The sequence below is a fragment of the Natator depressus genome, chromosome 6 (genome assembly GCF_965152275.1).
Source record: "Natator depressus isolate rNatDep1 chromosome 6, rNatDep2.hap1, whole genome shotgun sequence".
Taxonomy (NCBI): Eukaryota; Metazoa; Chordata; order Testudines; family Cheloniidae; genus Natator; species Natator depressus.
In genome coordinates, this window is record NC_134239.1 from 6188707 (window position 1) to 6202221 (window position 13515).

The 13515-nt window shown below is 45.4% G+C and overlaps 1 long non-coding RNA gene and 1 pseudogene across 1 annotated transcript in view; both read right to left on the reverse strand.

Moving 5' to 3' along the window:
• Positions 1–3270: 3270 nt before the first annotated feature.
• LOC141988514 (olfactory receptor 5AP2-like) lies at positions 3271–4307 on the reverse strand (annotated as a pseudogene).
• A 922-nt stretch (positions 4308–5229) lies between these two features.
• The window catches only part of LOC141988515 (uncharacterized), a 28301-nt gene continuing 20015 nt past the window's right edge, over positions 5230–13515 (reverse strand). Inside the window, exons 3-4 of the long non-coding RNA XR_012639762.1 lie at positions 6219–6300; positions 5230–5521 (exon numbers count right to left, since the gene is read on the reverse strand). This is a non-coding gene — a long non-coding RNA (uncharacterized LOC141988515). The remainder of the gene's footprint in view (positions 5522–6218; positions 6301–13515) is intronic.

Consider the following 13515-nt stretch of genomic DNA (forward strand, 5'->3'; position numbering starts at 1 on the left):
ATATCCAGCTCTCCCTCCTACCCACCCCCTAACCTGGATTATTGGTGCAGGGATGCTGGATTATCCCCTACAATATGTTCTGCAGTGCAGGCATCTCTGTGGTGTACCCTATGAGCCTCTTTGGGGCGGCTGCCCCTAGCCGGGGCACTTTTATTGTCAATAAATGTCTCAGACTCATTCGTGAGGAGGATCATTTTGACGGTTTGTCTGAAATTCTTCATTTGTGCAATTTACTAGAATGCCAACCAGGTCTCCACCAGGCTGCGTTCCCAGCACTTTAGTTTCAGTTTCATTTACTCAACTCTCCATCTCTTCACATAAGGAAATGAGAGTAGAAACCTAACTGGCAGCAGAGACCTCATCACTCTCTTGATTCTAATGGGGAATGGAAGGTAGGAACGATTCTTCATTCCAGGGGACTAATTCTAATCAAGACCAGTGGGGTAAATCCTGAAATTTGCTCTCATTTTGCCAGATTGATTTAATTAAGAGATTCTTAATACCAGAAGGGACCACTGTGATCATCTAGTCTGATTTGTAGAGCACAGGCCAGGGATGGGCAAATTTACTGACCCTCTGCGCCACATACAACAATCTTCTGAAGTTCAAGAGCCGGGGTACACCTGCCAGGGCTGGGGGCTTCAGCCCTGCGGCCGGATGGTGGGACTAGGGGCTTCTGCCATCCGGAGACAGGGGGTCTCAGGGCTTCATCCCCGCAGGGCACGCCTGCCAGGGCTCGGGGCTTCAGCCCCACTCCCGCTGAAGCCCCAAGCCCCAACAGGCACCTCCCGCGGGGCTGAAGCCCCGAGACCCTTAGCCCCTGAGCCAGAACCCTTAGCCCTAGCATCCTGTTGCAGAAGCCCCAAGCTCCCCCAGTCTGGTAGGCATAGAATGGGGGAGCAATGGGGGGCTCCGAGAGCTGCACTTTAACTGTAAAAGACCAGCATGAGTCTCACGAGCCACGGTTTGGCCACCCCGGCACAGGCCATATAACTTCCCTGAAATAATTCCCATTTGAATTAGATCATAGCTTTCAGAAAAACATCCAATCATGATTTAAAAAAAAGGAAAAAAAAAGATCAAGTGTTTCCCTGAATAAGGACGGAGTACAAACTGAGAAAGGAGCGCAGAATTTGTCCCCTTGTGATAAATCTATATAACCCAGTGCGGTAAGATTTTAATCTAGAAAAAGGACCTTTTGCAATATTCAGAAATGCAACCGCTGATAATGGACCATGGAAGACACCCATCTGCACTTAATGGGCTTTCCTGTGAATGTTCAAACTAGAGTGTGAGTAATGGCTTCTGCTATGACGAAAAGAAAAGGAGGACTTGTGGCACCTTAGAGACTAACCAATTTATTTGAGCATAAGCTTTTGTGAGCTATAGCTCACTTCATCGGATGCATACTGTGAAAAGTATGCATCCGATGAAGTGAGCTGTAGCTCACAAAAGCTTATGCTCAAATAAATTGGTTAGTCTCTAAGGTGCCACAAGTCCTCCTTTTCTTTTTGTGAATACAGACTAACACGGCTGTTACTCTGAAACCTGCTATGACTAAGCGAATCATACATGGAGATGTGACTTGCCCATGTGACTCCAAACACCATCTTGTTATCTGGAATTTTCCACAGTGAGAACAATGGGTTTCCCTTCACTTGGCAGAAGCTATAAAAGACCTGGGAAACATCTTCCATTTTGCCTCTTTCCTGCTCAAACCTCTGGACTGTGGACTTTTACTAATGGGAACATTCTAACACAGGGACTGAGGACTGGTATGGAGGCAACCAGAGACTTGACTTAAGCCAGCAGTTTATTCAATCACTTCTACAAGCCTGAACTAAGAACTTGCAATTATTATATGTATTTGATTCCTTTAACCAGTTTTAACTCCCTTTCTTTCTTTCTTTCTTTCTTTCTTTCTTTCTTTCTTTCTTTCTTTCTTTCTTTCTTTCTTTCTTTCTTTCTTTCTTTCTTTCTTTCTTTCTTTCTGTAAATAAACCTTTGATTTTAGATACCAAAGGATTGGCAACACCATGATTTTTGTGTAAGATCTGGGTTGTATATTGACCTGGGTGTGTACTGAGGGAGGAGACTAGATGGGCGCAACAGTGGAGTTAGGCAGGGTCTTGAAGGGGAGGAGGTATCTGACTTTACTGCATGAGATACAGGGAGGCCAGTACAGGGATGTAAAGAAGTGAGAGACATGACCAGAGCAGCAGGGGAGTTTAGCAGTTATGCTTTGGCTGGGCTGAGGGAGAGGGAGGGGAGAGGCAGCAAGTCCAGCGAGGCGGCAGCCGCAGGAGTGTAGGGGAGAGATGACCAAGGCAAGGAGCAGGGTTGAGTGGTGGTGGGGAGGGGCAGTGATGGAGAACAGACAGGCTTTAACCACAGCCTGGGTGAGGGGGGATGTGGGCGGACTAAACAGCAACATGAAGGCTGCAAGGCTAAGGGAGGTCTGGGACAAAGGAGTGAAAGCAGGAGGGGATGAAGGCAGCAGGACCTGACTGTCATGAAACATATTCTCCTTTGTCTCCTGTTGGCCCAGGGCAGACAGGAGGGTAAATTCCTCAGGCCTGTGAAGTGCTTTGAGCTCCTCAGAAGGGAAGTGCTCTAGGAAGGCAGGGCATTCTGGGTCAGGGACTGAGGCTGCATCCAGGCCCTTCTCCCCACCCGCCTTCATCAGGACAATCCTGCTGGCTGCTTAAGAGATCCCCAAAGTTTTAGCTTGTAAGGTGTGATTGGTTGGCTCCACAATCCATTACAAACCTCGCAGGGAATTACCAAGGCCTTGTTGGGCAGAACCCCATTGATTTTGGTAAACCAACCAAAAAAAAAAAAATCAGAAAAAAGGCAAAACCTGATTTCTACTGGTGGAAGTGAGAGGAAAATGAGGCCCACAGAGTAGCCCAACGCCTGGAACCCTCTTGCTGCTGCCTACACATAACACGTACAGCAGCCTGATGTGCTCACCCCCTCGCTGAGTGCACAACAGAGCATACCACCCTCTAACTGGCTTGTTGCCGTGTGTGACAGTTCCTGGTGTGACTCCCAAGAGACTGAACTGGAGAACTGAAGAGCCACAAGCATGAGCTACGACAGCGTGAGGTAAAGCTCCACGGCTGGGGGCTGTAACAACTCAGAACCTTTTGCAGAAGGTCAAAATGGGGCACATGTAAGTGACAGCACACACTCGCCAGTCGATTACACAGGAAAGAAACAGTGAGTGGTACAAACTGCATCAAAGACAGTAGAAACTTGATCATGCCCCAGCTTTATTGAACGTTAAATCAGCATGATAATAGGATTTAATGTTAAGTCTAGATAATATTTAGTCCTGCCTTGACTGCAGGGAACTGGACTAGATGGCGTCTCGAGGTCACTGCCCGTCCTATGATTCTATGATCATCATCCAACCACTAAAGAATCATTAATTGTTCGGTATACCACTTTTCTCAGGGCATGTTTCACCTCCTTGTTACTCAGGCTGTAGATGAGGGGGTTCAGCACGGGGATCACAAGGGTGTAGAACACGGACACCACTTTGTCCTGATCTGATGAGTTGCCGGATGTGGGCCGTAAATACATAAAGAACAGAGTCCCATACAATATGCTGACGGCCGTCAAGTGGGAGGCGCAGGTGGAGAAGGCTTTGCGCCTGGCTTCCGTAGACCAGATCCTCAAGATGTTGAGGATAATATAAATGTAGGAGATGAGGATGATCAGGACAGTACTCAATGCAGTTACAGCAGCAAAGACGAAATGCACTCTGCTATCCATGTGAGTGCTGGATCAGGAGAGCTTCTGGAGTGGGGGATGTCACAAAAGAAGTGATCGATGATGTTGGGACCACAGAAGGACAGGCTGAACAAAGAGCCTGTGTGCACAACGGCATTGACACAGGCGTAGAAGTATGATGCAGCTACCAGCTGGACACAGACTTTCTTTGACATGATAATAGTATACAGCAGCGGTTTGCGTATAGCTATGAATCGATCATACGCCATCACGGCCAGAAGCAAAGCCTCAACATGTGCACAGAGAGAGAGAAAGAAAAATTGCATGGCGCATCCAGCAAAGGAAATGGCTTTACACTCTGCTAAGAAGTTCACCAGAGCCCGAGGGGCAATAACAGAGGAGTAAACAGTATCTATAAAGGACAAGTTGAAAAGGAAAAAGTACATGGGGGTGTGTAGCTGGGACTCAGCTATGATTAATGCGATCATCCCGAGATTCCCCACCTGGATGACAATGTAGATAACCAAAAATGCCACAAAGTGGATGATTTGTAGCTGTGGACTGCTTGTGAACCCTAGGAGGATGAACTCAGTCACCCCAGTGTGATTTCCCTGCATTATATTTTCCAGATATGGTCTATGCTGCTGGGGGATACATAAATAATAAATCAAAGATGATACTTATTATTGAAGAGGAACCAAGTTGGGGTGGAAGGTGGGTGCCGCCATCTAGACACACAGAAGCAAGTCAAGATAGACAAGCCAAGTTATATCATGCCTACATTAATTTCTCTTAATAAAATTTCATGTCACTGGGGAATTCCCAAGTTTTTTCTTCCTTAAAATAAAATAAAATAAAATAAAATAAAACAAAGGCAAATGGGAAGAAAAAATATTTAAAAAAATTTGCTGTGCATTTCAGCATTTCAAAAGTCAGCTAGCTTGGAACCCATCGACAATTGCAGATATATCTCCAAGTCAGTACTTTTGAAATACCTATTGCAAGTCTGGCAATTGTAAATATAACTTAATTGATATGGAAATAAATAGCCAGGCATTGCTGCAACAATCTGACCTACAGTACGGAAGTGCATGGAGTGGTAGAAAATCAGCCTTATATTAGAGCTCTAGCATCCTTCCATAATTAAACCATTCATTAGGAACCTTGCTATTTTACGAGTCAATTCAAACCATGAATTTAGAATAAAGTCTCTGATGAAATTAAATAAACACCATTCGTGCTGAAATTAATAAGAATAATATTCACAGTGAGGAAGTGTATATTAACTGAGGATATATGAATGAACAGAAGAATCAAGCAAAGGGAGGCTGAATGAAAACTATGGGTGAGACCCTCACCTCTGCTCTGCCCCTCACATCACCTTAAAACTGGAAATCGGAGGCAGCAAGTGAGCTTGGGACAAGCTTCCACCTCAAGAGGAAAGGACCCTATTAAACACCAGCTAAAACATCCGTGGAGCGATCTACCCATCCCATGCTCATTTTGCAGTAGCTGATCTTCCTATACACGGTAGCAATGTTAATCTCTCTTGCTTATTCAGAATGATTGGAGAAAGTTGGAGGACCATCCTGTTCTTCTCAGAAGATATTTTGGAAGCGAAGACGTTAAGAGTTTCACACTGAATACGCACCTCGCATCCACCTAGACAGTCACAATGAGACAAATTGGGAAGTGCTGGTCAGACAACATTCAAGCACGTTTCCCTTAGAAGTCAGATGGGTCCCCATGTGCATGTTCTTCCACTTCAAGTTGCCAATAAAATCTGAAACATATAAGAGATATTTACTTTCATTGTATTATGAGTGTGAATCCACCCTGAACCTGAAAGACCTTCCACGGGGGCAGAGAATGGTGTGTTGGGGAAGCCAGTGCAGCCAGTTCCATATTGCAGTGTCTTTAAAGAGAGATCTTCTCTTGCCAGGGATGTTGATCAGGAGTAGTTCACCAGCACAAAATCCTCTCTAAGGAATTTTAAATGAAAACATGTTATGTTCAAAGAAATTAACCACATTTTTAGAAAAATCCCTTACAACTTGATTCTTTGCAACCAACAGGGTGTTTTGATCTTACTATTGTCTCTTTCCTTTGCACAAAGTACACCCTAACTTAGCTCATGCAAGCACAGTGGGCCAGATCGTCAGTCGGTGTTAATCACTGTAGCTCTATTGAGGTTGATGGAGCTTGTCAACCTGTCTGGAGTGGCTCACGACCATGAGTGCCAAATTCAAGGTAGACTGTTACTCACAAACCCCAGATTGGTTGTGTGTTCTATAATTCTCTTTCACCAACCAAGTACCAAGGGTGAACTCCTCAGGAACTATAATAGCCTTAAATGGAGTCACAGAGAGATCTCTCCAGTGCTGTGGTGTATCTTGCCACCCAGGCAAGCCTGTCTTTGTGATGGATGGTCCCTTATAAGAAAAATTACAACGATATCCCGGTTACTTCCAGTCCCTTACCCCAGGTCAGTTGCTCCTCAGATCTCAAACTACAGACAAGATTGTAGTCAATCCTATAATAAACTAATTGGAGGTTTATTATCTAGGAAAAAGAAACAAGAGGGTTATTTACAAGGTTAAAGCAGGTAAACATACACACTGAGTTACAGTCTTAGGTTCCAAAAATTAATAGAAGCTTCTGTAATGCGCAAGCTTTATATATCCTTTAGGGCTAATCCAAGCCAAGCAGCCTGGGAATCCCTTGCTTATGCTTAGAAATATTGCCCTCCCCAAATTCTTAGCAGCATATTGATGATAATTCCTCCTTGACAAGGATTTTTATACCCTTTCCCCAGTTTTCAAGCTGTGATGGGATGAGCATTTGTGCACATTCCCTCTTCCTGGGTTTAGAGAAAACAATCATCAAAGTCTTGGTTTGTCTGGCGTCAATGGCCTTCTTTTGTTGGGCAGATGACACCTCTTATGGTAAACTAGTATTTCACACTTGGTAACGCTTCCCTCCTGACTGTGGGGGTTTCCAGTTTCATAAGACACACTTTTACAGTAACAGAGCAAAACATTTCAATATTACCTTGTAACCTGGGATATAGACATGTGAGATTTGCATGCCACAGTTCACAAGCACTTCATAACATTTCAACACAGCTCTATAAATCTAACACCTATTTTAACAGTATGAACACACAGGTGAACCATATTGGTTTCCAGCTGTGGATTTGTCAGTTTTCAGTGAGGCTGAGGGCTCCACGCATGAGCTGGCACCTGGTCCACCAGCTTCACAAAGCTACGCTGATCGACGCCACCTGAGGGTCTAGCCCAATATCCTTGAACAATCTCATGCAGCACTCAGGGTATTTCAGGCAGTCTGTCCCATTTTACTGCAAATTATTTAGTGAAAGAAAATCATTCCAGTGTCAAAGGAGTCAACATTTTGAGACGAGAAAACCAATCTTTTTCTCAGAAGACCGAATTGATTTTGTAGCTTTCTCCTGGAAATAGATCTCAAAAAGAATTATGATACTCACCCCAGTTTTTGTCCTATAATGTTAAAATTGCTTGTTGCAAGAAAGAGATCTCTCTTGCTGGAATTCAACTAGATCATGTAGAGTGTAGTTAGAGTCAGGGTGTATATATTTGGTCTTCCAGTGTTTGGGGGCAGAATCCCTCAGCGCTCTGAATCTCAGATCAGGCACAAGGGGTATCATTAAAACACCATTTATGTCTCCTGGCACCAGGAGATAGCTAGTCACCGTTATACTGTCTTCAAATACTGTTCACGTTTTTGGAAATGATAATGCATCACTTTGTTCTTGTCCTCTCTTTTATGCAGTCCATAAATCTGAAAATCCTCCTAGGACTTCCAGTCAGGGATATACTTGGAAATGTTCATCACAATATTTTTTTCATTACTTTTTTTCCCGGAGAAAATAAGGTTTGTAGACTGATAGGGTGAGAATCCAATATTAGGACCTTTACAACAAGTTTCCATGCACAACTGAATGGGTGTTCAAGCAGTCAGTATTAAGGGGCATGTCAGAGGTGAGTAAAAGCCTGAGATTGGAGTAACAAGAGGGGCTATACATCAGGATTCAGGGGAACTTGCAGAGTCACTAGACCAGACAGGACTGGGTTAGCTCAGGGTGCTGCATGTCAAGTCTAAGCTAAGACATGCAGAGAGTCTGGGCCTAGAAGAGAGGGTGTGTCAATTAATTTGCTTTAGTAGAAGCATTGGTGGAGTGCCCAGTACTGCAAGAATAAGGGGCTATGGGTTGAGACGGAAGGTTATGGACAAAAGTGTGTCACAGTCCAGGGCAACAGTGCTTGTATTCCTCCTTGGTTGCTCAAGGGTACTCGCTCTCGGCTGCTTAAGTTAAGCCAACTGCTTTAAGTTACCACACAACCGTTTCTAGGCAAAGACATTTATTTTTACGGTGAAAGCTTTGCACAGAAAACATATTAAAAAACAATAGAAGAACCTGTCCACAGGCTGATAAGCTTGCCAGAGATCACCCAACTGCAGCAAGGGTGCCCAGGGGAGTCAACCCTTCAAAATCCCCTACAGAGTCATGTGACCACCATCCCATCTAATTTCTCTCTTTAGAACCTATGGGGAAGAGCTGTCACATCTCCCTTCTTACACTTGTTACCCAAAATCGTTGGATGCAAACCTGAGATCTGGTCCTCCCACCAGTTTCCAGGAATGGTGTTCCTTTGGACCCCACCCCCTTTTCAGGGATTAGCAGGGCCAGCAATGGGTTGAGGTTCAAGTATTATAAGGAACAGTTATTTGCTTCAAAGGGCGAAATAGGGTAGAGCTGCCTCACTATAAAGCAACTCTCAACCACACACTACTTTTAACAGCAGAGGGGTCAGGCAAGGGAGGGTCTCCAAACCTCTCCCATAGCCAAATTCCTTTCCCTGCCATTATGTTTTGATAACTGGGCCTGCAACTTTGTTCTAATTGTGATCTCTCCTGTAAAAAGTATATGAAACATTAGAAAATAATACTAGAATAACAAAACTTGTTGGCAAAATATTATAAACAGGTGCAAAAGAACTAGACAGAGAGACTAAATTAGGTCCATAACTCAAGGACTATGTTGAAATCATGCTTGGTAAAAACAGAAGATGTGGAACCAGAAATTAATAGAACAAAATCGGTATATCAGATATTAGGCCTAATTGGTGGCCAAAATAATGAGCGGATGGGCTATTCCACCCAACATTTCTTTTCTGGGTCCGGAGAGAAAGAGACTTTGGTGGGAACCTGGGGGTATATGAGGAGAGGGGCAGTCTAGCGGAAGACCACAGGAAGAGGATACTGGAGAGTGGGAAGCCTTAGGAACTGGGCACTGTAGCTGCCCCTCAGGTGAGCAGCTGTGCACAGGGACCTGACTGGTTTCCATTCAAGGTAGGATTCACGATGTGACGGAGAGACTGCCGAGACTCATCAAGCCCTTGGATCGCTACCCCTTCCTGCTTCTCCACGTGGGCACCAATGATACTGCCAAGAATGACCTTGAGCGGATCACTGTGGACTACATGGCTCTGGGAAAAAGGATAAAGGAGTTTGAGGTGCAAGTGGTCTTCTCGTCCATCCTCCCTGTGGAAGGAAAAGGCCTTGGTAGAGACCGTCGAATCGTGGAAGTCAATGAATGGCTATGCAGGTGGTGTTGGAGAGAAGGCTTTGGATTCTTTGACCATGGCATGGTGTTCCAAGAAGGAGGAGTGCTAGGCAGAGACGGGCTACACCTAACAAAGAGCGGGAAGAGCATCTTCGCAAGCAGGCTGGCTAACCTAGTGAGGAGGGCTTTAAACTAAGTTCACCGGGGGAAGGAGACCAAAGCCCTCAGGTAAGTGGGGAAGTGGGATACCAGGAGGAAACACAAGCAGGAGCACGCGAGAGGGCAGGGCTCCTGCCTCATACTGAGAAAAGAGGGACGATCAGCGAGTTATCTCAAGTGCCTATACACAAATGCAAGAAGCCTGGGAAACAAGCAGGGGGAACTGGAAGTCCTGGCACAGTCAAGGAATTATGATGTGATTGGAATAACAGAGACTTGGTGGAATAACTCACATGACTGGAGTACTGTCACGGATGGATACAAACTGTTCAGGAAGGACAGGCAGGGCAGAAAAGGTGGGGGAGTTGCACTGTATGTAAGGGAGCAGTATGACTGCTCAGAGCTCAAGTATGAAACTGCAGAAAAACCTGAGTGTCTCTGGATTAAGTTTAGAAGCGTGAGCAACAAGGGTGATGTCGTGGTGGGAGTCTGCTATAGACCACCGGACCAGGGGGATGAAATGGACGAGGCTTTCTTTCGGCAACTCATGGAAGTTACTAGATAGCAGGCCCTGGTTCTCATGGGAGACTTCAATCACCCTGATATCTGCTGGGAGAGCAATACAGAGGTGCACAGACAATCCAAGAAGTTTTTGGAAAGGGTAGGGGACAATTTCCTGGTGCAAGTGCTGGAGGAACCAACTAGGGGCAGAGCTCTTCTTGACCTGCTGCTCACAAACCGGGAAGAATTAGTAGGGGAAGCAAAAGTGGATGGGAACCTGGGAGGCAGTGACCATGAGATGGTTGAGTTCAGGATCCTGACACAGGGAAGAAAGGAGAGCAGCAGAATACAGACCCTGGACTTCAGAAAAGCAGACTTTGACAACCTCAGGGAACTGATGGGCAGGATCCCCTGGGAGAATAACATGAGAGGGAAAGGAGTCCAGGAGAGCTGGCTGTATTTTAAAGAATCTTTATTGAGGTTAAAGGGACAAACCATCCCGACGTGTAGAAAGAATTGTAAATATGGCAGGCGACCAGCTTGGCTTAACAGTGAAATCCTTGCTGATCTTGAACACAAAAAAGAAGCTTACAAGAAGTGGAAGATTGGACAAATGACCAGGAAAGAGTATAAAAATATTGCTCGGGCATGCAGGAGTGAAATCAGGAAGGCCAAATCACACCTGTAGTTGCAGCTAGCAAGAGATGTTAAGAGTAAAAAGAAGGGTTTCTTCAGGTATGTTAGCAACAGGAAGAAAGTCAAGGAAAGTGTGGGCCCCTTACTGAATGATGGAGGCAACCTAGTGACAGAGGATGTGGAAAAAGCTAATGTACTCAATGCTTTTTTTGCCTCTGTCTTCACGAACAAGGTCAGCTCCCAGACTACTGCACTGGGAAGCACACCATGGGGAGGAGGTGACCAGCCCGCTGTGGAGAAAGAAGGGGTTCGGGACTATTTAGAAAAGCTGGGCGAGCACAAGTCCATGGGGCCGGATGTGCTGCATCCGAGAGTGGTAAAGGAGTTGGCGGATGTCATTGCAGAGCTATTGGCCATTATTTTTGAAAACTCATGGTGATCCGGGGAAGTCCCGGACGACTGGAAAAAGGCTAATGTAGTGCCCATCTTTAAAAAAGGGAAGGAGGAGAATCCTGGGAACTACAGGCCAGTCAGCCTCACCTCAGTCCCTGGAAAAATCATGGAGCAGGTCCTCAAGGAGTCAATTCTGAAGCACTTAGAGGAGAGGAAAGTGATCAAGAACAGTCAGCATGGATTCACCAAGGGCAAGTCATGCCTGATTAATCTAATTGCCTTCTATGACGAGATAACTGGCTCTGTGGATGAGGGGAAAGCAGTGGATGTGTTGTTCCTTGACTTTAGCAAAGCTTTTGACACGGTCTCCCACAGTATTCTTGCCAGCAAGTTAAAGAAGTATGGGCTGGATGAATGTACTATAAGGTGAATAGAAAGTTGGCTAGATTGTCGGGCTCAACGGGTAGTGATCAATGGCTCCATGTCTAGTTGGCAGCCGGTATCTAGTGGAGTGCCCCAAGGGTCGGTCCTGGGGCCGGTTTTGTTCAATATCTTCATAAATGATCTAGAGGATGGCGTGGATTGCACCCTCAGCAAGTTTGCAGATGACACTAAACTGGGAAGAGAGGTAGATACGCTGGAGAGTAGGGATAGGATACAGAGGGCCCTAGACAAATTAGAGGATTGGGCCAAAAGAAATCTGATGAGGTTCAACAAGGACAAGTGCAGAGTCCTGCACTTAGGATGGAAGAACCCCATGCACCGCTACAAACTAGGGACCAAATGGCTCGACAGCAGTTCTGCAGAAAAGGACCTAGGGGTTACAGTGGATGAGAAGCTGGATATGAGTCAACAGTGTGCCCTTGTCGCCAAGAAGGCCAATGGCATTTTGGGATGTATAAGTAGGGGCATTGCTAGCAGATCGAGGGACATGATTGTTCCCCTCTATTCAACATTGGTGAGGCCTCATCTGGAGTACTGTGTCCAGTTTTGGGCCCCACACTACAAGAAGGATGTGGAAAAATTGGAAAACGTCCAGCGGAGGGCAACAAAAATGATGAGGGGACTGGAACACATGAGTTATGAGGAGAGGCTGAAGGAACTGGGATTGTTTAGTGTGTGGTAGAGAAGAATGAGGGGGGATTTGATAGCTGCTTTCAACTACCTGAAAGGGGGTTCCAAAGAGGACGGATCTAGACTTTTCTCAGTGGTAGCTGATGACAGAACAAGGAGCAATGGTCTGAAGTTGCAGTGGGGGAGGTTTAGGTTGGATATTAGGAAAAACTTTTTCACTAGGAGGGTGGTGAAATACTGGAATGGGTTACCTAGGGAGGTGGTGGAATCTCCTTCCTTAGACATTTTTAAGGTCAGGCTTGACAAAGCCCTGGCTGGGATGATTTACTTGGGGATTGGTCCTGCTTTGAGCAGGGGGTTGGACTAGATGACCTCCTGAGGTCCCTTCCAACCCTGATATTCTATGATTCTATGATTAAGTTCTGTAGGTAAGAGAGACAAACATCTGAGCCACATAGAGCTCTTCCTCAGGCCTGGGAAAGGTACTCTGAGCATCACCGTTAAATGCCAGGTGGAACAGACCCTTTGTCTTCAGGGACACTGAAATCAATCAGGTTCTTAAAAGAAGAACTTAATTTATAAAGAAAAAAATGGAAAAGAATCACACCTGCAAAATCAGGAGGTAAGGTAAATTTGTGGGCTAATAAAAAGATTTATAACACAGAGGATTCCCAGCTCTCTGGCCTGTCTTATACAGAAGGTTAGACCGGATGATCACAGTGGTCCCTTCTGGCCATGAAATCTATGAGTCCATGAGTTAGCAGGAAGGAAGGGGGGAGTAACAACAACAGGATGTTTTAATGCAAACTGTCTTAGAGCAGAGCTGTATGCAGTGTAGTTCTGGCCATGTTGGCCCCAGCATATTAGAGAGAAAATGTGGATGGTTTACTATTTTCCTTTGGACGAACTTCTTTTGGAGAGAGAAACAAGTTTTCAAGCCAAACAGAGCTCGTCTTCAGGTCTGGGAAAGGTACTTGAATGGTCCATTACAATACGTGCTAGCAATTTACGACAAGCAATCTGTTCCACCTGGCATTTAACAGTGATGCTCAGAGTACCTTTCCCAGGCCTCAGGAAGAGCTCTATGTGGCTCAGATGTTTGTCTCTCTTACCTACAGAACTTAATCATAGAATCATAGAATATCAGGGTTGGAAGGGACCTCAGGAGGTCATCTAGTCCAACCCCCTGCTCAAAGCAGGACCAATCCCCAAGTAAATCATCCCAGCCAGGGCTTTGTCAAGCCTGACCTTATAAACCTCTAAGGAAGGAGATTCCACCACCTCCCTAGGTAACCCATTCCAGTGCTTCACCACTCTCCTAGTGAAAAAGTTTTTCCTAATATCCAACCTAAACCTCCCCCACTGCAACTTCAGACCATTGCTCCTCGTTCTGTCATCAGCTACCACTG